Source organism: Mesocricetus auratus, unplaced genomic scaffold (genome assembly GCF_017639785.1).
Source record: "Mesocricetus auratus isolate SY011 unplaced genomic scaffold, BCM_Maur_2.0 Super-Scaffold_100047, whole genome shotgun sequence".
Lineage (NCBI taxonomy): Eukaryota > Metazoa > Chordata > Mammalia > Rodentia > Cricetidae > Mesocricetus > Mesocricetus auratus.
The window spans coordinates 4,434,154-4,457,025 of record NW_024429224.1 but is presented as its reverse complement, the minus strand read 5'-3'; the positions used below and the strand labels follow the sequence as shown (position 1 = coordinate 4,457,025).

The window sequence follows — 22,872 nt, the reverse complement described above, 5'->3', positions numbered from 1 at the left end:
GTTTGGCATCAGAGGGAATCCTACCTTCCCACAGTAGCTGTGCAAATATGGAGTTGCATGTTTGAAGGCAGGGTATTAAGAAGGGGAACAGTACCCCTCTTGCCATTGTTTTATTTTGTACTCCTGTTCTGGCAGAAGTTCCATCCCAAGGTCCCACCCCATCTGTCTCCAAACGCTGCTGCATCTCAGAAAGCCCCCCAAATGATGACCACCTCCCCCAGAGATTCCCAAGACCACTACCACAGAGTATTTAAACTGTCCCCCAGAAAACAGACACAGCGTGTTTGGTCTCTCTTTCATGTCTCCCCTCTGGGGGACTAGAAAGCCATTCAGGAGCATTGCATCCATTGAATGTGGGCTTTTTCTGATTCAGCTTGATCTGGTGTGGTTTTGACTGTTGCATCAACTGGCAGAGAAGTTTATCAGGGTGCAGAATCTTCAATTCCTAGTGCAGAGGGGTGAGGCCAGTCTTGTTTGACTGTGAGAAAATACGGTGGAAGGTACATTTTGGAAAATTCCTAATTGTTACAGTTCAAGTAGGGAAAAGAAAGATGGAGAGCCACTAATGGGAATTTTAAGGACAGTAAGAGCCATGCCGAGTTTATAAAACAGAAACTGGGGTTTAGCGGACACCATCGCAGAGAGGCAGTGGGTAGAGGTGTGGTTTCCTCCGCAGCTCAGACAGGGCAGCCTGGGAAAGCCATCTGCCTGGTTTGCTAACTGGTGGGTTTATTAGTATATCTACCCTAAGACAATGGGAGCACGGCTCGTGATGAAAGGGGCATATTTAAGTCCCACATTGAGTAGAGCACATAGATAGCATGAACCAAAGGTATAGCCCTGCATCAGAATCAGTGCTTTCTGGAAACAGGAGTAAAATGATCAGGCAAATTCTCCTCAAACTCAAATGACTTGCACTTTTTACCTACCTTGGAGTGTGGTGGTATGACCAGTTATGTGCTTGACTGACAATTGGTGGAGAAGGGGAACCCAAAAATTCAGCATTAAACCTGCAATAGGACACACCAAGAATAGTCTAAAGATTTGTGATGGCAGAGAAACACACTGCCAACACGGTAAATTGTAGCTTCTTCTGACGTCTTGAGGCACACGCATGTCCCAGAACTTACCCTACTCCTTCCTTCACAAGCCCGGTGAGTATGGATACCTTGAGGAGTTCTAAATTCCTGTGGCCATCTCATTTCTATCTTTGAGAAGATGAGCCTTCTTAAAATGCTCCAGACACATTCTGACTAGCATTATTGAGATATTTGGGGCACAGATACAACTTACTATACACAAACAAGCAACATATACAGTAAGAGTGAATCCCAATATAAACCACAGAATGGTGGCATTGCTACAATAGTGTAAGTGCATGGGCTGAGAAGAAGGTACTTCTGTGATGTTGCTATTTTCAGCATCCACTTCTGGTGTTTCACAACTGCTTGCATTTTCAGCACTTAAGGAAACAAACGCCCTCTTCTGGTTTCCACAGGCACCCACATGCATGTGGTGTATGCTCACACAGACACACATAAATAAAACTCGATTTTTTTTTACAGGGAGAGCAGGGGCCAGAGAAATGGCTCAGTGGGTAAGAACACTAGCTGTGCAAGAATGAGGAACTAAATTTAGGTCCCAGCACCTATTTAAAGTGTTAGTGTAGCCCCCCACACACACCACACTCCTGTAACACCTCCTCTGGGAATGAAGCAGAGACAGGAAGGCAGAGACAGGAAGACCACTAGACTTTCTGGCTTTCAGCCTACCTCCAGGTTCAGTGGGAAACCCTGTCTCAAAGGAATAAGACTGGGTGCACTAATAGAGCAGGACATTCTTAAAGCCCCTGGTCTCTACACATGTGCACATAGGCAAATGCACCTCATTGGATGTTTTTGCATTGTTTCCTGAGTCCTGTGTTCTATCCCAATAATCTCAATGGCTGTTTTGTCCTAGTATGTGATTTTATTGTCATGTCTTTGTCATAGAATTTGAAGTCTGGTTCTGTCATATCTGCATCATTGCTTTTGCTCTGGAATGACTACTTTTGTGTGTGTGTGTGATCTCACATCAACTTCAGAAATTATTTTTCCTAGTTATCTGAGTATGACATTGGAAATTTGGTGGAAATTCCATTTTGTCTATAGACCATTGTCAGTAACATAGCTATTCTAATATTAATCTGCCATCCCATGAAAACAGGAGGTTCCCCAGTTACCTGGCTATCATTTTCTTCTTTAGTGTTCTATCATCTTGCTGCAGAGGTCTTTCACTACCTTGGCTAGGTTCATTCCTATGTATTTGTGTCTTACTTATTGTGGTTGGAGATCTCAGCTTACTTATTTATTCCAAGAAAGAGTCTTAATATCTGGCCCAGGTTGGTCAGGATCTTGATATGCAGTCCAGGAAGACTTCAGAATCCAATCCCAGTTTCCTCTAACTCCTGGAATTTCAGGTGTGTTGCATCATACCTGGATGAGCTTCTCTCTTCTTCAATATCAGTTTTATCAATGAAGTTCAGAAGTCAAGTAGTTTGGCTATGAGAACGGAGGTAAGCATAATGGGAGCTAGAATCTGAGATGAGGAGATAATGACTGAGATGGAGCTATACCAGTGAGGTAAGTTCTAGATGAGGGTGGTGATGCTGCTGCTGGTGGTGTGTGTGTGTAGGTGTGTATGTGTATGTTTTAGAAGGAAGGGGGATCGGGACAAAAGTGTAAATGAATTCACCAGTTTCTTTTGGGGGCATCTCACCCTCTCTACCTCTGAAAGCCAAACTCGGGACCCCAGGAATATCTGCAAAGGAAACTTCTAGCTGTGGGCAGGCTCCTCATCTCTACAATATCTGTCTCCCACTACATTCCACTGGTTCAACATAGCCTCAGTTTCAACTTCACATGTGATACATCTTTAAAATAGCATATTGATTTTAAGTCTAGATGTACATAATATATTCCATTAATACCCCAGAAGTTCCAGCATAAACATCAGTCACTGGGCTTTGAATTAAAGCATCCAGAGGGATGCAGAATTAAGCTATGTAAACAGAGAGGAAAGGGCAGATGAGGAATCGCAGTGAATACATTTCCCTTCAGTTTTGATTCAATGTATTGAAAAATAAATGCAGGCTCTATGATGAAAGTTAGGGCATTCACTAATCTGATTAAAGAGGAAGGCCCATTCAGTCATCCTCTTCACTATTACTAAGGAGTCTTAGCTGGGGTCTTGCTTGTGGATTCCTGGGAGTTTCTCTAGCACCAGTTTTCTCCCTAACCCTGTAATCACTCCCTCTGTCAAGACATCCTTTTCATTGCTCTCCCCAAACTAGGCCTTCTGGATCCCCTCATGTTCCCATGCCCCATCTCCTCCCTTTTACCCCCCTTCCAGTTTATCCAGGAGATCTTAACTATTTTCCCTTCCTGGGACCCTCTAAATGTGTCCCTCTTAGGGTACTCTTTTTTTTTTAACCTAGCCTCTCTGGGGTTGTGGATTGTAGCCTGGCTGTCCTTTGTTTTACATCTAATATCCACTTGTGAATGAGTATATATCATGTTTGTCTTTCTGGGTCTGGGTTACCTCACTCAGGATGGCCTTTTCTAGTTCCATCCATTTGCCTGCAAATTTCAAGATGTCATTGTTTTTTTGTTTTTTTACAGATGATTAATACTCCATTTTGTAAATGCATCACATTTTCTTTATCTATTCTTTGGGTGAGGGGCATCTAGGTTGTTTCCAGGTTCTGACTATTACAAATTGTGCTGCTATGAACATAGTTAAACAAATGTCCTTGTGGTGTGAGTGTGCATCCTTTAGGTATATGCCCAAGAGTGGTACTGCTGGGACTTGCTTGAGGTAGATTGATTCCCAATTTTCTGAGAAATCATCATACTGATTTCCAAAGTGGCTGTACAAGTTTGCACTCCCACCAGCAAAGGATCATAAGAACAAGGGGCAGGGTCAAGAGCATGATGGGGAAAACCACAGAGACAGCTGACCTGAGCTAGTGGGAGCTCATGGACTTTGGACTGGCAGCTGGGGAACCTACATGGGACCAAAGTAGGCCCTCTGAATGTAGGTGACAGTTATGTGACATGATCTGTAGGGGGTGGGGGAGTGGGACCAGGACCTATCTTGGGTGCATGAACTGGCTTTTTGGAGCCTATTCCCTATGTGGGATACCTTGCTCAGTTTTGATACAAGGGGAGGGGGAGCTTGGTCCTGCCTCAACTTGGTATGCCAGACTATGTTGACTCCACTTACCCCCTCTGAGGAGTGAATGGGTGGGAAGGGGAGGAGATGAGGGCTGGAGAAGTAGAGGGAGGAAGAATTGGAGTTGGTATGTAAAACGAAAAATTTAAATAAAAAAATAAAAAGAAATAGCTAAAATCTTGACTTCTTACCTGAATAAGTACAAAGGACATGATTTGCCCTGGATTTATTGTCATCTGCTGCTTATTTTAGCATGAGCCGTTTGTTAATCCTATGGTCTTTGTACATAGTCTTGTTCACAGTTAGAAGATGTTGGAGTAGACCTGGCATTAATAATTACTCATAGCCTTCTAAATCGCCTTTTCCATATCAACAAACAAAAGTTTAATCACTTCCTCCAAACTCACAGCTGAGTGGAAAAAAGGCATTGGCAAACTGGGATGAAGTTTAGTTTGGGTGATTTTTTTTAAGCTTTGTTTTGTTTGCTTGGTTGGTTGGTTGGGTTTTTTGTATAATCAGTAACTAAATTTTAAACACACTTCATAAGAGTCTTGTCAGAATGATGGGGAAAGAACATGTGATGGGGGATGCCCTTCTGTATATATGTTTATCTTATTGGCTGATGAATAAAACACTGTTTGGTCAATATCAGCAGGAAGATAGACAGGACTAGGAGATGAAAAGAATTCTGGGAAAGGTAGGCAGACACCATGTAGCTACCAAAGAAGTAACAGGTCCAGGAATTCTCCAGTAAGCCAAGACCATATAGAAATACATAGATTTATAGAAATTGGTTAATAATTAAGACAGCTAGCCAATAAGAAGTCTTAGTCATCAGACAACAGTTTAACAATTAATAAATCTTCATGTGCTTGTTTGGGGTTGAAACAGCTACAGGACCTGGTGGGACAAGAAACTCCAGTTACAAACATGTTTGTGGTGATCAAAGTACTGTGGAGATCAGGGTTTGGCTGTGCAACTGAAAAAAAGTACTGGCTATCTCTGTGCCTCCTGTCCTGCCCTTCCATTGTGGCTGACAACAGATTCTACATACAGAGAGGGGTTTGGAAAGAACTTCCCTTTCCCATCTTCAGTGCTGACTGATAACTTAAGGCTAAGGTATCCCTTAACAAGTTTTTATTGGTCTCTCTTTACTTCCAGTATTCACACAATTTAAAAACTAAAAGGAAACAAAAGCAAGGGAAACTTACTGTGCAATTCATAAGCAATTATATAAATAACCATTCTATTCCTCCCAAAGGCCAACAGAAGCCTGCATACTGAAATGTCACATTTGATGGATTCTACCCTGGTCCCAAGATTCCAAAGATAATCTTGTCTTTATATATTTCCTTTAAACAAACAGAAAATGGCAATTTATTCTTCAGTGTGTTTTATGCTCTCATTTAAAATCAACAAGGTTTCATAAAAGCCACCATCTCATCTGCCTGCGATAACACCTTAGTTCAGATGCTGTGTGCCCCCAGAAACCTATTTCCATACCCAGTCTTTCAAATAGAAAATAATTAAATATGTAATTTAATCAATATCAGATGAGACTTATTTCATAAATTTCTCTTCTGTATTACCTCAGTCAAGTCTACAGGGTTTTCTTCTTGTTGTTGTTGTTTGTTTGTTTGGAGACTTACTGCTCTGCTTCTGAATATGTCCTTGCTTAGAAGGGTCATCTCCCAAGTGCCACACAGAGAGTCCAAGGTGCTACCAAACAAACACTGTTATCCCATGGTCTATTCCATGAGATATGCCATTTAAGTAAAAGTCTGACCCAGGAACCTTAGTTTTGGTTTCAGGGAATAGAGGGGTGGCTCAGTGGTTAAGAGCATTAGTTACTCTTGCAGAGGACTCAACTTTCTAGAACCCATACAGCACCTCCAAACTATCTGTAACTCCAGTGTTAGGAGTTACAGAATCATCTTTTGACCTTCCAGAGCATTGCACACACAGTACACATAGGTGCATGCAGGTAAACAATACATGTGAAATAAAAATAAATAAACCGTCTTAAAAAGTAAAATGCTGCCCCTGTCTCCTTATTGATATTAAAGTATTCAGTTCACTCTTTAACCAGAGCAAACACTGACTAATCTCACACCATGCACCATGAATTATAATAGAATTTGTTCAATTTTATTCATATCCTTTTATTACTAGTAACAGTTCCACATACGATGGATTTTGTCTCTGCTTCAGAGGTAAAGAAACCAAATGCAAATTAAATGATACAATTGAAGTCCATGGAAAAGCTGAGATTATAACCAAGACCAAGGGAAGAATGTTGCTGAATTCATAGACTACAGAGGCTCTAGGGTGAGTAAAACAGCAATAGAAAAAGAAATCTAATGACTTCTAATGACTTGAGAGGGAAAGCAGAGAGGTTGACCAAGGGTAGCTGTAAAATCACAGAATGCCAAAATTCAACCAGTAAGCTAGGAGAGGAGGCTGCACCCACAATGTCAACTGATGTGTAATGACTGCCGTGTAACCGAGTCTGTCACCGAGTAAGGTAGAGGAGAAGCTTCCTGTGCTGGGAAGTGACCTCAGCGTGGTACAGAACTCACCTACCAGGACTTAGAAGACAACTACCATAAAGACAAAACTTGGCTGTTAGAGAAAACCAAGCTCTGTTATCAGCATTGCCAGTGCATGGAGAATGCATGACCTGGTGGCTAGTTCCCGGCCAGGCTAGTCAGTCCTAAGGAAGCTGGCAGTTCACTGATTGGTGTCTTCTAATATTGTCACAATTAGCCTACATCACTCACGTGAGTGAGATCTATGGGGATCACACACGCCAGCATTGTACCTTGGTCATGCCATCTTTTCTCCCATCCTCTCCCCACTTACGACTGTCCCCATGTTTCAGCAGCTCCCTTCCCAGTCTCGGGACAGCTTTCAGGGGTTTTGGGTTTTTTGTTTGTTTTGTTTTTACTTTTTCCAGTTCTGTTGTTTTTTGTAGATTTAGAATGTTCTATTTATTTTTTGAGATTATAATTTAGTTATAAAATTTCTCCTTTCCCTTTTCCTCCCATCAAATCCTACCATATACCCATGCCTGCTCTCCCTCCAATTCAAGGTCTCTTTTTGCTCTAATTGCTATTACATGGATATATGTAGATGTATACATATATTCCTAAATATAACATGTTCTGTTCATATGCTACCTGTATGTGAAGGGACTCTGGCCAGCTCCAGACTCTGGCAAGCCTTAGCCTTGCTAAAAAAAAAACGATTACATTTCTAAAGCTAGCCACCACTGCCGAGTCCCTCGTTTGACCACTTCTTTCTCCTGAAGCTGACTACCCAAGTTCAGTTCTCGAATTACTGAAGCCCATCCGTCAAGAGCCTTTAGCTGAGCTAATTAACATGTCCAGTTAAAATTCAACATCTCATCCTAACATGGGATTTCCCACTTTACCTTTATAAACCACCATTTGCCTATGTGCCATGCCTGCCTCCCTCTATCCAGAGGTGGTCCTTTGTCCACCTAGTACAAATATCCCTGCCCCCTTTCCCCTCTTCTCACTTGTCCACTATGTCTTCTGCCACCATACCCTAGTCCACTCTATCATAGATGTAAATGCAAAGACAGTCACAGCTACAAGAAAGCCCCATGCCTCTCCTGAAAAACACATTCTTCACTGGGAACCACGAGAGAACTGGAGACTCTGTGATAACTCTGGTGAGATTTTGACAGGATTTGTTTGTCCGAGAAGAATGCTCAAAGAATGCTTGACACCATTTCCCAGAGAAAACGCCTCATATCTTTGAACGAAGTAGAAGACGATAGTTGTACTGCTGTCCCATAATTACTGGTCTCAGTAGGCAAGGACTCCCAAGAAATGGTAAAACAGCGTCCTGGACTAAGCAGTATCATGGGAAGTAGTTGTCTGCTAGAGGACTCAATCTGCCCTCTTCTAAGCCCTGGGGATGAAGCTTGTGCTGTGCGGTAGTGTCTTTTCTACTAAACTGCAACTTGGAAGCCTTTCGCCAATGCTGGCACAAGACACAGGCAGGGAAGGCTGCTTCAGAGAAGGAGCAGTGTCTGGGACTGGTTTCAGTGTGCTCTTGAGCCAGATGCCCACTTTCTAACCAGGGTGCCATGAACTGCTTCAGTGCAGCTATCGCTACAGATTTTAAACTGAAAACAAAGCGTAGCATTTCATGATTGGAGATTTCTGGTTATTTATTCATTATTATTTTGTAAATATTTATTGCATGATGTTTGTGTATTTGATGCAGCTATAAAAGTAGCTGAGTCCAGATACCTCTGAGCTTGCTATCTTGTGAATCAGAGAGACATTAAGAAAATAATTCAGGCCAGGTGTTGGTGGCACACACCTTTAATCCCAGCACTCGGGAGGCAGAGGCAGGTGGAGCTCTGTGAGTTTGAGACCAGCCTGGTCTACAGAGTGAGTTCCAGGAAAGGCTCCAAAGCAATACAGAGAAATCCTGTCTTGAAAAACCAAAAAGAAAAAAGAAGAAGAAAAAGCAAAGAAAGAAAGAAAATAATTCAATACATCTGTAATACTAGTTCAGTAGTTCAGCAAATAATAGAATTATGAACTCTATGGATAAAGGCAAAGCAATTTCAGTACCTGGAAGTACAGAGAAGTTTCCAGAGAGAGTGCTATGAAGAAAGGGCCTGAGTAAGGAAAGTGAGTCATGGGGACCTTAGGAATAGTGTGACCCTGCCAGCAATTTAATTACAAAGAGCAAAGTCTCTAAGACCAAAGGAAGCTACGTAGGAGGAAGATTTGCTTGTGATTTTCTTTTTGGATGGGAAGAGATGGAGACTTATGAGTTTAGAATTGTTGTTTTTTTAATCTTAATAAACTTTATAGCCATATATTAATTAAAGAAATTCATGAGTTTATGACTTTTCATAAATGTATATAATTTACTTGGTCAGACTGCCCTCCATAATACCCTCTCTTATCCATACCCCACTCTCAGTTCTTGCCTCTCTTCTCAAACGATGCCAACGTTTTAACTTATGGAATTCTCTGCACCTGAGACATTCGTCAGCGGAAACTTAAATATTTATTTAAATATTTTTGCAGCATTTTAGAGTTACATATATGTGTGTATGTACATTGATCATATCATCCTTCAATCCCTTCCTCCTTCCAGCTCCCAGCCTCTCTAAATACTTTTCATCTCCCGCCTCACTTTATGTCATATATATATATATATATATATATATATATAACTCATGAAGTCCAATTAATGACATTCCTCTACACATCAGGCCACATCATTAAGTGGGAAATAGGCAACTTATGAATGGTCACCAAGAGTCAACCACAATCCCATGCATCAGAACAAGGCAGTAACCCCTGACTACTCTCCTACACGGTGCACTGAGTCATCTATCAGAGCACTCAGAGTCCAGGGACTTGGCACATCTCAAGTTCTTTCTACTGCCTCCATACCCACTACCTTGATTTGAGTTGGGACACCTTTGTTTCCATGTATTCTGTAGTTCCTCTCCAACCAATGTCTCTGGCCTCCACACCTCCCATCTTCTTTCATGAATTTTCTACACAGTAGACAGAAGGGAAGGCTTCAAAGGACATGTATTTAGCTATATTTCTCACTATAAAATTTGCCAACAACTCACATTTGGATCCAGATAAAACTAAATTCCTCTCTAAGGTGCCCAAGACCCTGTTTGGCTCAGTCTATTCTTAACCATCTACCATTCTTTCCTTCCATCCTTGCCTCAAACCTGCCCCAGGTACTTCACACCCATACACCCCTCACTGAGGAGTGCCCTAGGCAACTCTTGGCCCCCACATTGGCCTTACCCTTTATCTGAGACACCTTCTTACTCCATACACCATGTTTCTCTACCTAACATCTACCTATCATTCATATCCTCTTTTAGATACCTCTCCCTGGCATAAACCTCCTGACAGCACCTAGTCAGGACTGGATGTCTTTCTAATCTACACTCATAGCACATCCCTGAAAGAGCCACTTCTGTTCCTCTTCATAGTCTATACACTTGTTAAGGATAGAAACATTATATTTAGCCCTCTAAGCTTCTAAAACAGCACAGAGGTCATAAAGTATACTTAGAAAATGTATGTGGACCAAATGAGTTCCATGGTCTCCAAAATCCTTCACAATACAAGTTGGGAAAATTACCCCAGGGAGGTGTGATTAATGCTTGAGGGGCACAATTAATTTATTTCAGAGTCAACACTAGATTATCTGTTTTAGACTGTCTTAGATGTTTAGGTGTGTGTGTGTGTGTGTGTGTGTGTGTGTGTGTGTGTGTATGTATGTATGTATGTATGTATGTGTGTGTGTGTGTGTTACAGAGTTTTGTGCAAGAGAAGCAAGCACTGTACCAGCTGAGTTGCATCTCTAGCACTTATATTTATGCTCTTATCAATTTTTCTCTACCAGGATCCTCATAGAAGGTGACCTCAGATCCTAAGCTCACGAAAATGCATTAGCCCAAGAAGAATAAATGTCTAAACATAAAAAAAAACCAAGCATTCAAGTCAAAGCTGAAGTCAAAGGAATGTAATCCTTAGGGAGAAAGAGAGGCATGGGTATGTCATTGAAGGCTCTGTGGGAGCTTTTCCTTGAGACGGTTCCAGGAGGTACACCTGGTTGCAAGAGGTAGACAAGTCTGAGTCAGAACCTTCTTTGCTATTCCAGCCACAGCTCATGTCCATACAGAAACTTCCTGATGGATGCTGTACTCCAGGAAAACACTCCCTTAGAGGGAAACAGGTGGCTCCATCTTTGGAATAGCCATGTGTACAATGTCCATTCACCCTGCAAGATGGAACACACCCTTCTCTTCACTTCCCTTACGTATTTCCCCATAGCCAAATATTGTGAGTTCAGAAACTGTGACATCACTTTAAAACAAAATTAGAAAGAAAGATCTCAGGGAAAAAGAAACAACCTCCCTGTGTCAGAAAGTCAAACAAAAGAAAACTGTAACTTTGATTAAAGTGTAAGGTATGACATTAAAGACTGGAGTGGGAAAATGCCTAAAATACAGTAAGAATGAGCACCAAGCAGCCAGACCTTCCAGTGCATGCCATGCCAGAAACTCCTCATCCAACAGAATCTCCTCTAGGTTTCCATGTCTCATGAAATGCCTTATGAAACACAGTCTGAGTGGCCTTGAAGTTCAATGACCAGGACACGCATAGTACATCAGAGGGATGAAACATATAATGAAAAATGATTTAATTTTTAGTCTGTTATTGAGAATGTCATTGTTTATCTTCTGAATCATTCTAAATGTTGGTATCATTACCCTGGAGTTTAGCAATCTTGTACTCATTCATACATTCATTCACTCATCAAACATGTACTTGGTTCACATCATGAAAGGACCTGTTGTTGTACTTTGGGAGCTCCTAGAAGCCAATGCTATATTCATTCATGAATCCATGTGTTCATTTATGCAGGCACTGAACACATGTCACTTGAAAGAATTTGCTCTACCAATGGGAGTCCCACAACAACTTTTTAAAGTATAGCAGAGAAAGATGCAGCAAAGAAGAGACAGAGTGGACTAATTTTCTCACAAGAAGACACTGTACCCGCTGCCAGAATGACCATTTGCTTATAGAGGAAAAGAGAATCCCAGGAGGCCGCATTCCCATGGACTGCTAGACATGAGCAAGAAGACCAGAGATTAAAAATGAATGTTGTGACAGGGTAGTCTTAGAGGTTGTGATGAGGTTCTGTCTTGGGGTAGGAATAGGAGAGATGTTTTCAACTATGGGTTACAAAAACACAGAAGGACTTTGATTTATCAAATTTGTTTTCAATTTTCCAATCATCTAGCCAGCTGCTGTGTGAAGAGGCTCTCCAGGGATGCCAAGTGTCAACTCAGAACTTGATTGATTAGTTCAGGTAAAGAGTGAAGGACCAGACCCAGAGTGAGTGTAGTGTCTGGAAAGATATCCAGGATAACAACTGTGCCCATCCCCTCTTTTCTCTCTGTGGTTCCTAGCCCCTGGAGTGCTCCATCTAGACATTTATTTGAGAGCTAAAGCAGTATGTTCACTTCTCTGCCATCATTACCACACGAGTTGCTACCTCCTGTTCTCTGCATCCCTACTCCCATGGCCTGATTGCAAACAACCCTTGCTTTCAAGGTTACCTATCAGGCCATCCTGTGTTTCATTTGATCTAGCTTCTCTAATCTCTCCTCCACTCTGAAGCTGGAGAGAAGAGAGCATTCTGCATGACTACTGATCTTTCCATGGCTTCCCATACCATTCAGAGAAGAGAGAACACTTAACAGGCTGGTTCACAGACTCTCAGTGATGTCAGCTCTCTTGACCTCACCAGAATCAGTGGACAACACTTTACCTCAGCCCTGACTCATGCGCACTTCATGACATTTCTTGTTCCATTTGCATGCCACCTCCTGTGCCCATTTGCTTTCCCTCTGTTCTCCATAGAGAAACCCTCTCAGCTTAGATCTCTTGTTATTCAAAAGCAACCTTGACAACTTCTCCCAGGAAAAGGGTAGACGGTTGTTCCCCTGGATTGTATAACCTGAACTTTGCCTGGTGCTGCCTTCTCGGTTTCTATGTTTGATACACAAAACGAATACTAAGTTTGCTGGCAGGACATTGCCCAGTTAATGTTGGAACCTCAGGGTCTGGCATGAGGAAGTACAGAGGGCAAGGAAGTTTACCTAAGCTCCATACACCAAATGATCAGGGTCCTACTCCACCAACCCAAAGGCTGAGGGTCATAGAGCCTGATGCATGGTGTTGGTTATTTTTGTGATGTTATAGTCATCCTCTATTACAATATCAGAGACTGGTGTGCATTCGCCTAAAAATGATTCATGTTTTAGCAGAAATATTCAACATTGCTGAGCACCCATGGTCCAGGAAACCCAAAAACATTAGAAATGATGTGAATTCTATTAACTCTCTCAAATAATATCAGAATTCATATATACCTATCCCAGTTGGTTAAATACAAGGCTTCTTGCAGATTGACAGTGCAGCGAAACATTTTAACTGGAGAAGAGGTAGCCAATGAATCTCTAGACTCACAAGGAAACCAATACCCTGACTCACAAGGAAAGAAAAGTGTTTCTGGTGGCAGCAGTGGCATTAGTCTTTGGAGTATGGAGTTTTGGACATTATAAGGCTTTATGGAAATGATGGATGGAGAACCAGAGATGAAAGATGACAGATGAAACCTCAGTAAAAAGAGCATAGGCCAACGTACATGATCACTGAAAGACAGGTAAGTAGGGCCATTAAAATCCTCCAGGCCATTTGCAGATGATAGCACCACGATCTGAAAATTGGGGACAGGCCAACAGTCCTATAAGCAGTGTCAGAAGTAGAAGCCATTCCTGCATCAGAACCAGGACCCCAGGATCCCAACTAATTGGCTAATTGCACTCCCCTCCCTATGGACTATCACATCTAACCAAAAGATGGTCTCTCTCTTCTCTCCTCTCTCTCCTTCCCCCTCTCTCTTTCTCTCTCCTTCTCCTTCCCCCTCTCTTTCTCTCTCCTCCCTCCTTTCCTCTGCATGCCTTTAATCCCAGCACTCAGGAGGCAGAAGCAGGTCAACTTGAGGGCAGCCCTGTCTACAAAGCTACACAGAGAAACCCCGTCTCGACAAACCATTAAAAAAGCAATGAAGTAAAAGAGAAATTAAAATGGAGCATTGCTTGTGTTGAGTACATTGTAGGTTAGGTTCCCCCCCACACACAGCTATTGCTTTATTGTAAGTGTTCAGCATCAACCATGAGTTTGATATCAACAGTCACATGCTACAAGTGAGGAAACAAAGGCAAAGGGGAAGTCTATCACTCTAGTTGTCAGTTCTCTGAGAACCTGGCTTCAGTAATAGGCTTTCTGAAGCCAGTTCATATGTTTCCCATTTTATGAAAGCTATTAAAAGAGTTAAATGGAGGGAACAGAAGTACATTCTAAATCTAAAGTAATCTATCTGAAATAGTCAGCAAATGTTATATGAAAGCCATTTAACACCAGACTACAACAATTCTGAAGTGTCCTTTGGAAAGAAATGAACATTTTGAGACAAAGTTTGTGCCCATGTTCCCCTTCACTCTGCTGCAGTGGGCTGACTCCAAATAATGCAGGGCAGACCAGCAGGCATCCCTCAAGCTTGCTGCACCATGAGTCAGGAAGGTACCCAGGACAGGTTCTGAGGCACCTCTTCCAGGACAGAATAGTCAGGTGGTTGGTAAAGTCCATTCCCTCACTCAGCACCATTCACCATAGGTCCGGGGGCCACAGGAAGGCAGGGTAGGCAGAGGCCCCTGCCCTCATGGAGCAGAGTCTGTACAAGCAATGACACAGCACAGTCTGCCAGTCACAGGTACAGAGTGTCAGGGAAGCACATGAGAGGGTCAGGGACGGCTCCAGACATGATGGAGCCTTTGAGCTGAGCCACAAAAAGAGAAAGGAAATGAGAAATGGCTGCTTCCTGCGAAGACACCAGCGTGAACAAAAGCCAAGGCACAGACAAGCAGAGAAGAGCAGAACACCAGCCCTGGTTCTTCTTCAGAGTTTACAGTCCCCTCAGCAGTGAAATCAAACTGTACATATTTGGTCAGGCTCATCAAAGAAATCTGTCATTGCAGAGCCAGAGTTGGATTGAAACAACTGCAATGCACAAAGAACCCACAGTGTGTGCAACATTTAAAGGAGTCCTCACTTTTTGTAAATATCTCTTTGCACTATTAGATGTTTGGTCCACTCTGTGCCACACAGAATGCACTGTTTGAAGGGAATGGAGCACCAACTTTCATGGCAAAGCTCTTGACCTTCAGCAGCCATAAACAAGGAGGGCAGGCAGTGTTTACCCCAATAAAGCCCTCTTTTTATTGCCCGAGTGTCTCTGGAACATGACAGTATTCCAGCCTTGACTCACTGACTAATATTTCCACTCTTTCCATAGGTGATAGCTATGTAATGCCTTGCTAATAGGAGGCTTTGTCTTTAGAAAATGATGATTTTCTTAAAATTGCATTAGTCATCAGGCTTTAAAATCCTTACCCATTTGTATCCTCTACCATTACGTTTGGTTGTATGAGAGTCCAGCAAATGCTGAGGGTTGCTACTATCCTATTCTGTAGACAAGAGAAAACTCAACAAGGTAGGAGAAATTCAAGGTCATACAACAGGTATATGATGAAAACAGAGTTCAAGCCCATTTTTGACTCCAGAATCTTGCCCTCTTTCCTCTATACTACAGTGTACCATCTCCCTATAATATATTGTCCTCATTGTGGTATAAATCCCCAGATGAAATGAGGGTCAGATCACATCCTCCTGGGTAACATAACTACATCATAAATTAAAAGCCTAATTAAAGAACAAAGCCTTTTAACTGGGTCTTTCCATAGTCCCCTGTGGCTAGGATATAAAAAGAGAACCCTTTCACAGTCACTAGCTACCCATCCTTGAAATTCTTCAGAAATCTGCTCAACTCTATGAAGCACTTTTTGACTCAAATTACTCATCTAATACAACGTTCTTTCCATTGGGTCTTCTGGGGGGTTCTTCTCCCAAATGAACTGGGTTAAATCATGTGCCCCAAAACTCCAGTCCTCTCCCTGGTCAAAGATGCAGTTAACAGTCCATTATACAATGTAGCACCTCAAGTGAATCTAGGGTTTAAAATAGCTTAACATTAAGAGCATGGGAACCCAGTGGAAAGCATTGCCCCCTAGTTTACATGAGGGACTGAAGTGGGGTTCTCCTCTCTGTCTGAAAGTCGGATCCTTTGGCAGTGGCCAGGGGCCAGAGGGTGTCTCCAAGCACCATCCAGCTTTTGTTTTGCTGGCATCAGGGAGGGAGGAGAAAGGTAAGGGGAATGGGAAGTGAGTCTCTTAACACTGAAGATTTTACTTGTGTTACCATCAGATCCCCCAACAACCAGAACATCTTTTCTATAGCACAGTAAACTCTGGGGGTACTTTTGGTTCTCTGTAGTGGCTGTGCTTAGAGCTGCTTTTACATACGAGGAGCCGTTGTGTGCTGTGGTCCCTTTCTATACCACCGTGAACTACACTGCAGCCCACCCCCACAAGAGATGGAGTCAGCCTGCCCCACTTGGAACAGAGACCACCGCCCGCTCCATCTCACAAGGTCTTCTTTTGAGCTTGCCCTGGGTGCAGTGGCTCAGAGGTCAGCAGACAGGTCTGAATGAGCCCCTGGGGAACAACCTCATTCACCCAGTCACATCAGTGTTCCTTCTTGTCCTCTCAAGACTTGCCCACATGTGAGGCTAGATTAGAGGACAGAGATATCTGGGAGAAAATAGAGAAAGATAAAAACACATTTCGCGGCAGGATCCCCACTTAGTAACAGAAAGCCATCCAACTAGTAACCATGCTTCCAGAAACGTCACTGCCACAAAGGAGAGAGTTTATAGCTGGTGACCCCAGAGCATTCTCACCTACCTGTCTCCTACTGCAGGGCTCTCTCCTCACCTCCTAGGGCCCAGTTGCAGCTTTGGTTCCTCTCTCTTCGTCTCACCTTCACACTGGCAGCGACTGTGGGCGGACCAAGGAGTCCACTGCACCTGCAAACGAGCTGTGTCTCAGGTCTCCACTGTGATGCTGCCTGGAGGAGGAGCAAGCAGATGCTGCCCTCGCTGCCGCTGCCGCCGCCGCCGCCGCCGCCGCCGCCTGCCGCCGCTGCCACTGCCGCCTTGGTACTGATGCGGTTGCTATGGTTATGGAACTCCGCAGCTGCCCCCTCTTGGTGCAACAGCTGCCGGCCACCTCGGCCTCCTGGCAGACCCAGCTAACGTGCCCGAAGCAAGGTTGTGAATGTGGTTAAGGGAATTCTCCTCCCGCTCGAGAGAAGAATGGGAGCCTGCACTTGAGCCCTAGCTGAGTCTCCGAGCTCTGCTCACCTCAGCGCCCTTGTGCTTCTCCTTCCCCCATCGGGACCTAAGGCCAGACTCCAGAACCACACGGCGCGCGCGCTCAAGGCCTAGAGAGCCCTCCTGGCTGCCCGGCTCTGCTCCTGCAGCTTCTGCGTACCGCGGTAGACTGTGCGACTGGCTAGGAGGCGCCCCTCCTGCTCCCCACTTCTGTCAGCCAGAAGAGCCTAGATGCGCCAGGCTGCCCTAAGGCCAAACCCCGCCTGCTTGCAGGCTCTCCTGCCAGCCCGCCCAGCCTGTGGTGGGCGCAAGATGCTGGGCCAGAGAAGTCCGGCCCCACCAGCCCAGGCTGGCCAGGAGCATGCTCAGTCCATACTCTGGGACTGTCCCCTAGAGCCAAGACTGAGACGCAGCTGGAAGGGTTCCTTTCAGACCTCAGGGGAGAGGGTTATTAAACTTGGGAGAAGTCAAGGGAGGCAACAAGTACACGCTGCAAGGATGAAAGAACCAAGTGACCCACACCACCACTCCTAAATATGCAATGGCTATTAGCCAACAGCTCACCCAGAAGTTCTTCATACTAGACACCGGAGGCTTAGAGGTGTGCCAGCTTGATCCATGGAGAAGATGAGAACAATGGGGAAACATGAGCCAACTCCCATCTGCTGGCCATTCTTCAGCGGGCAGTTTTCCTAAGAATGCATCGTCTCACCATGACTGTGTCAAGACGTTCGTGTGTCCTACTTGTTACAGGTGACAGATCAGCCTTAAAGGTGGAACCAGTACTGGGACTTGGAAGCTTAGTGCTCTACTAGACTAGGCTGCACTAATTCACACTAGCTAGAAAGTTAGATTGTAGCAAGAGGGCAATGAGAGAAAGACACTGACAAGAAAGTGGGAGTTAATCCAAGGTGATGAATGGGGAAGATCATGCCAGATTGAAAGGAGCAGGCATAAGCCCCCAAACTAGACACTAGACAGGACTGTTTCATTTTGGTTTCCTTCTTTCTTTCTTTCTTTCTTTCTTTCTTTCTTTCTTTCTTTCTTTCTGTCTTTCTTTCTTTCTCTCTCTCTCTCTCTCTCTCTCTCTCTCTCTCTCTCTCTCTCTCTCTCTCTCTCTCTTGTTTGTTTTTATCCACAGGAGACACACAGTAAGGCTAGAACAGAGGGAGCCAGGGAAAGTGAGATATGACCTAGGTTCACACCAAGGACTGGGGGAGCCAAGAGAAAGGGTTAGACTTGAACTTGATCACAGGTGGGACACTGAAGGCATTTACGCAAGGGAACTGGTAGATCATCATGTGAAGAAGACTGCCTACTTGGCTACTGTGGAAGTGTGTGTTATGCAGCCACAGGGTTACCTTGAAGGGGCTGTTGTTATAGAGACCAGAGTAAATGACCCACTTGCTTTGCTGACCTTCCCTGCAGCATCTAGCCAAGCCTGGAACAATGCATACCAAAGTAAATACTGGAAGAATGGCTAATAAAGGAATATTTATTTATCCATCAGGGAAAATGTGTGCCTTTCTTTTGCAAATGTTTGTCCTTGAAATATGATTTAAATCGGATGACATTTACCTTTCATTTTGGTTCTGTGCAACCTTACTTTTGAGAGTCAAGGCAAGCCTCCAAAGTGCTTCTTTCTCTGTGTTTACTGGGCCTCAGCAGAGCAGGTCCCTGGGACTACTGTTCCCTTTGTTGTAAAATGCTTGGAGCATCTGGATTAGGAAGCTCTACAATAGGTTAAGTGAAAAAGCAAAGTGCAGAATAATATTTCAAACAGTATAGCTCTCCTGAATCAAGGAGAGAAAAAAGTCAGGCAAATCTGTATTGTCTTGTCTTGTGTTGACATAGAAATATACTAGGGCAGGGGCCCAGGTAAAAAACTTGGAGAAATAACCAAGACCAATAAGGGCTGGGAGAGAATTGAATGAACAAGTTTGGAGTGGGAATGAGACTTTCAATGTACTCATCTGTAAAACATATTTTCATGGTGAGAGAGAGAGGATCTCATATAATCCAGCCCAGTCTCAAACTTTATATGTTGTCAAGGCTGGTCTTGAACTCCTGATCCTCCTGCCTCTGTCTCCCAAGGGCTGGGATTACAGGCTTGTATCATCATGCTTGAATTCTGTAAAAGTTTTTTTTTAATTCTTGAGGCAATAAATTGTGTGTGTTGTACTATAACATATATTCCAATCAGATAAATCGCCAAACCGACCCCCTGTCCCCTTTGTGGCAAAATGGCATTATGAATTATTTCTATGAAACCCTTCCTCTTAAAACCCTGCTTGTGGATCAGCCATCACGATACTCCTCAGTCTTTTGGCTGGAGTGGTGGCATCTGGGTCCAGCATCCTCTGTATTATATCCTCCTTGCAACTGGGCCCCATGCACTTCTTAGATGGTGTGCTTGTTTCATTTTAATCAACTTGACACACTCTAGAAACACCCGTGAAGAGAAGATCAATGAAGGATTTTCTAGATCAGGAGAATTACCTTGATTATGTTAATTATGGTGGGGAGACCTGTTCACTGTGGGTGGTTCCATTCCCTAGGCAGAGGAACATTCATTAGTCTCAGCTGCTGATTGTAGATGATTTTATCAACTCCCTCAAGCTCCCATTGTTGTGACTTCCATACTATAATGGAGCATAACATACAACTCTGAGCTAAAATAAGCCCTTTGTCCCCTAAGTTGTTTTTGTCTGGGTATTTTATCAAAGCAGCAAGAGATGAAACTAAGATAATACCCAAGCCCCGAACAATATGAATGACCTTTAAGGAAAACCCATCAAGGTCCACAGCAAGATTCACTAAAAGTTAATCTAAAGCAGAAATTATAGATGTTGCTATTTGCCTTCTCAGGAATGAGTCCCACCCATCAAACTGTAGGCACCCTTCTCCTTATTTCTTTCACCTAGTAACATCTCATTAAATACAAGCTGTCAGTTCCACACTGTGCATATCTTTCAAAATCATCTATGGGGGAGGCCAGTGAGAATTTTGAATCTGGTTCATCAGGGGCTATGACTATAAAATATTTAGAGAAACAGGTGTAGCCTTCACTTTAGAGGCCACCAGTCAGATTGGATAGGGGAAGATGACAGGAACTACACTATTGAATCCCAGGGCAGATACAGAATTAGATGGTAGTAACTGTCCCTTTGAAGGCATGAGCACAAAAACATTCAGTCTGGGATGAGAGAGACAGACATTTTCACCAAGGTTGACTCTGGGGTTCAGGATGAGGATTTTCTCCCTTAAAGAAGCAAACAGGACTTGAGATGCTTGTGATTGAGCAGAGAATCCAGGAAACACAGGCCTACATCTCTGTTTGGAGGCAAGTTTTCCATAGTGACACCCTGTGGTGCTGAGAAGTGTCATAAAGAACTCTCAGACAACATGCAACACATATGTGGAGAGAGCCAGAATGCCTTCACTTTGAAAAGAGCAAGCCTCATGGTTTTAGGTCAGTCTGGGAGGAAAAAAAAGATTGCCCCCTACCAAAAGAGAGAAACTCCTGGAATGATTATTTTACATGTGTGAGTGTTCTGCCTGCATGTGTGTACGTTACGCCGCATGCATGTCTGGTGCCCACAGAGGTCAGAAGTAGGCTGCAGATTCCCTGGAACTGGAGTTAAGGATGCTTGTGAGCCACCATTTAGATGCTGGGAGCTGAACCTGGCTCCTCTGCAAGGGCAGCCAGTGCTTTTAACCATTGTGTCATCTCCCCTGTGTCTGTGAATGAAATTCTTAAGTAAATGGTCTCTGTTTTATCTTTCTTTCTCCAACTCATATCATAGTATGGATAACATACAAACACCATTTAAAAGATTTAAAACAGTATTTAGAAAGATTTAAGATTTATTTTTCCCCAATGTGGTTTTCTTGTTTGCCAATACAAATAAGCTAGTTTTAAAAACATCTCTGTCTTCATTCATGTCTGTTTCTGATGCCAATAGAGCCTGAGGAGAGCTTCAGATCTTCTGAAACTGGAGTTACAGATGTCTGTGTACCACTGGAACTGAACCTGGGTCCTCTGCAACATTAACATGTGCTCTTAACTGCTGAGCCATCTCTACAGTCTTGAACCCACATTGTTTTGATCACATGCTACAATCTGCTTTCTCTAGACTGTATGTAACAGTGACCACAGCAAGCACATGAGAGAATGCCTCCTGGGCACTAGCACTACCCTACATACCGTGTCTAATCTCGGGGAGCCATTACAGCAATCCTAGGATAGCCGTATAATGAGGAGACTGAAGCAAAATGGTAGATCTAGTTGTGTTCACACGAGTATGGTGGCTAGGTCAGGACTGAACTGTGAATCCTTGCTCCTTACCATAGCATGAGCACCTCAGGGTGCCTCCTGGGTTTTCTTTCCACTTTCAATGGTGTTTCTATTCATACATTATCCAGGTGTCTTATCAGCATTCTGCAACACAGTGCTCTCACCCTCAGCATCCTTAAGAGTTGCATCCAGGTGATCCTTATCCAGGTGATCCTTAGCCCCAAGGGGCCGACTACACACTGTAGGATACTCAGCAGTATTTCAGACTTCATCCTAGTACGTTCTAGAACTTCCACCCCTTCATCATGACCCATCTCCAGGAACTGACAATTGTTCCATAAACCTAACTGGGCCTTCCCACAGTGATGTGTCATCTCCCGTGTGTTATGAAAGAAGGCACAGCAACAGCACACCTTTATCCAGTCACTTTCTCTTTTATCTATACAACTGAAAACAAAATGCTAAACAAAAACACCCAACAGGATCCATTCAGAGTAGGTCTGGATTCGATTCCTGAAATCCTCTCTGAAACTCCAAACAGCAATGACACATCAGATACTCCTTAGTTAGATTTCTTTTTTTGTTTGTTTTTTTGTTAACTTGGCACAAGCCATGTTCAATGGGAAGAGGGAATTTCAATGGAGAAAGTGTCCCCATGAGATTGTCACATAGGCAAGTAAATGGTCCCTGTCTTATCTTTCTCCAACTCAAATTACAGTGTGGAAAACATTCAGATGATATTTAAGAGATTTAAAACAGTATTTGAATGGACTTAAGATTTATCTCCCACCCTCCCCCCCCCCCCACACACATGTGGTTTTCTTTCTTGGCAATACAAGAAAGCTGGTTTTTAGAACATTTCCTCTTTATGACAGTTGTACAATGGCCGTGTGTGAACAGTTGACTAAAAGGTGAAAGGAGACATAGGTTCCTCTTGGCTTGTTTGGTATGGGTTCCAGAGTCTTTATTAACGACTAATATGGGAGCGTCCAACCCACTGTGGTTCTGAAGGGTATAAGAAAGTACGTTGAGCAAGCCATTAGGCAGCAGCGTGTCTACATGGTCTCCACTTCAGTTCCCGCTGCCCTCAAGCTCCTGCCTTGAGTTTCCAATCTGACTTCCCTTTGTGATGGGTGACAAATGAAAGCGGAAGCAATCCCCTGAGTGCTTATCAGTCATGGTGCTTATAGCAATAAAAAGCAATGTGAGACAGACCACGAAGGCCAATGGGAGTGGCATCTTGTTTCACAAGTGGCTTGCAGTGGCGGCTGCATCCTATGGGCGTGGCTTCAGGTGTGCAGATATGATCCCGTATAAGGAAGAAGAGGGGTTGCTTCACTCTCTTGGGTCATAGTCAGAACTCAAGAAGGGCAGAGACTGCATCTCCAGGAGCAGAAGACAGCGGCTGTTATTTGCTATCAATTGTGTAAGGGCTTCCCTAATAAATACCTGTTAATTATTTATCTTGA

General features: G+C 43.5%; 1 protein-coding gene across 4 annotated transcripts in view; it reads right to left on the bottom strand.

Moving 5' to 3' along the window:
* Nucleotides 1-17,368, bottom strand: part of Fam135b (family with sequence similarity 135 member B) — a 328,330-nt gene extending 310,962 nt beyond the window's left edge. For 2 of the 4 annotated variants that reach the window (XM_040735574.1, XM_040735575.1), the window contains exon 1: nt 16,679-17,364. The gene's annotated coding sequence lies outside the window, so the exon portion shown is untranslated. Of the gene's footprint in view, nt 1-16,678 lie in introns of all 4 variants that reach the window. The other 2 variants (XR_005873157.1, XM_040735572.1) reach the window with 2 other exon arrangements.
* Between the last annotated feature and the right edge of the window lie 5,504 nt (nt 17,369-22,872).